Genomic DNA, 2,977 nt, shown 5'->3' on the forward strand with positions numbered 1-2,977 from the left:
GTATATCCAGTGTATTGGTGGGATCACAGGACCAGAAGGCAATGACCCCCCTGGATCCAGCTTTCACTATCATGTGTGTGTGTTTTATTTCTTGACCTGCCAATCCACCTGGGAACAAAGGAAGAGGCCTGTTGCATTGTGGGCTGCTGGCCAGATCCCGCAATTTATCCCAGCTACTTTGGATGCTGAGGTGGGAGAATCACTTGAACCCAGAAGACGGAGGCTGCAGTGAGCCGAGATCGTGTCACTGCAGTGCAGCCTGTGCCACAGAGTGAGACTCCATTTAAAAAAAAGAAAAAGGGGGGTGGTGCCAACATGGCCAAATAGGAACAGCACCAGCCTCCAGATCCCAGTGTGAGCTACGCAGAAGATGGGTGATTTCTGCCTTTACAGCAGAGCTACCAGGTTCATCTCACTGGGGCATCTTGGACAGTGGGTGCAGGACAGTGGGTGCAGCCCAACAAATGAGAGTGGAAGCAGGGTGAGGCATCACCTCACTTGGGAAGTGCAAGGGAGAAGACAATGCCCTTCCCTAGCCAAGGTAAATCGTAAAACACAACAACTGGAAAATCAGGTCACTCCTATCCTAGTACTGTACTTTACCAAGGGTCTTAGCAAACGGCACACCAGGAGATCATATCCTGCACCTGATGCGGAGGGTCCCATGCCCATGGAGGATCCCTCACTGCTAGCACAGCAGTCTGAGATCTAACTGCAAGGCGGTAGCAAGGCTGGGGGAGGGGCACCTGCCATTGCTGAGATTTAAGTAGGTAAACAAACTGGCCAGGAAGTGTGAACTGGGTGGAGCCCATCGCAGCTCAAGGAGGCCTCCCTGTCTCTGTAGACTCCACCTCTGGGGACAGGGCATAGCCAACAAAAGGCAGCAGAAACCTCTGCAGATGTAAATGTCCCTATCTGACAGCTTTGAAGAGAGTAGTGGTTCTCCCAGCATGGAGTTTGGGATCTGAGAACAGACAGACTGACTGCTCAAGTGGGTCCCTGACTCCTGAGTAGCCTAATTGGGAGACATCTCCACTAGGGGCAGAATGACACCCCACACCTCACATGGCCGAGTACACCTCTGAGATGAAGCTTCCAGAGGAATGATCAGACAACAACATTGGCTGTTCAGCAATACTCACTCTTCTGCAGCGTCTGCTGCCGATACCCAGGCAAAAAGGGTCTGGAGTGGACCTCAAGCAAATTCCAACTGACCTGTAGCTGAGGGTCCTGACTGTTAGAAGGGAAACTAACAAAAACAGAAAGGATATCTACACCAAAACTTCATCTGTACGTCACCATCATCAAAGACCAACAATAGATAAAACCACAAATATGGGGAAAAAGCAGTGCAGAAATGCTGAAAATTCTAAAACTCGGAGTGCCTCTCCCCTTCCAAAGGAAAACAGCTCCTTGCCAGCAATAGAACAAAGCTGGACAGAGAATGACTTTGATGAGTTTAGAGAAGAAGGCTTCAGACAATCAAACTTCTTCGAGCTAAAGGAGGAAGTACAAACCCAGTGCAAAGAAACTAGAAACCTTGAAAAAAGATTTGATGAATGGCTAATTAGAATAACCAATGTAGAGAAGTCCTTAAGCAACCTGATAGAAATGAAAACCATGAAACGAGAACTACGTGACAAATGTACAAGCTTCACTAACCAACTCGATCAACTGGTAGAAAGAGTATCAGTTATTGAAAGCCAAATGAATGAAATGAAGCGAGAGGAGAAGTTTACAGAAAAAAGAGAAAAAAGAAATTAACAAAGCCTCCAGAAAATTTGAGACTATGTGAAAAGACCAAATCTACATCAGATTCCTGTACCTGAAAATGACTAGTACAATGGAACAAGTTGGAAAGCAGTCTGCAGGATATTATCCAGGAGAACTCCCCCAACCTAGGAAGGCAGACCAACATTCAAATTCAGGAAATACAGAGAATGCCACAAAGATACTCCATGAGAAGAACAACTCCAAGACATATAATTGTCAGATTCACCAAAGTTGAAATGAAGGAAAAAATGTTAAGGGCAGCTAGAGAGAAAGTTCTGGTTACCCACAAAGGGAAGCCATCAAATTAACAGCGGATCTCTCAGCAGAAACTCTACAAGCCAGAAGAGAGTGGGGTCCAATATGTGACATTCTTAAAGAAAAGAATTTTCATCCCAGAATTTCTTATCCAGCCAAATGAAGATTCATAAGTGAAGGAGAAATAAAATCCTTTACAGACAAGCAAATGCTGAGAGATTTTGTCACCAACAGGCCTGCCCTACAAGAGCTCCTGAAGGAAGCCCTAAACATGGAAAGGAACAATCAGTACCAGTCACTGCAAAAACATGCAAAAATGTAAAGATCATCAACGCTAGGAGGAAACTGCATCAACTAACGAGCAAAATAACCAGCTAACATCACAATGAAAGGATCAAGTTCACACATGACAATATTAACCTTAAATGTAGATGGGCTAAATGGTCCAATTAAAAGACACAGACTGGAAAATTGGAGAAACAGTCAAGATCCACCAGCGTGCTGTATTCAGAAGACCTAGCTCACGTGCAGAGACACATGTATTTATAATCCCAAAGGATTATAAATTGTGCTGCTACAAAGACACATGCACACATATGTTTACTGGGGCACTATTCACAATAGGAAAGACTTGGAACCCACCGAAATGTCTATCAATGACAGATTGGATTAAGAAAATGTGGCACATAAAACATGCCAAAATGTAAAGACCATCGAGGCTAGGAAGAAACTGCATCAACTAATGAGCAAAATAACCAGTTAATATCATAATGGCAGGATCAAGTTCACACATAACAATATTAACCTTAAATGTAAATGGACTAAATGCTCCAATTAAAAGACACAGACTGGCAAACTGGATAAAGAGTCAAGACCCATCAGTCTGCTGTCTTCAGGAGACCCATCTCACATGCAGAGACATACATAGGCTCAAAATAAAGGGATGGAG

This window comes from Piliocolobus tephrosceles, chromosome 21, assembly GCF_002776525.5.
Source record: "Piliocolobus tephrosceles isolate RC106 chromosome 21, ASM277652v3, whole genome shotgun sequence".
NCBI classification, from domain to species: domain Eukaryota; kingdom Metazoa; phylum Chordata; class Mammalia; order Primates; family Cercopithecidae; genus Piliocolobus; species Piliocolobus tephrosceles.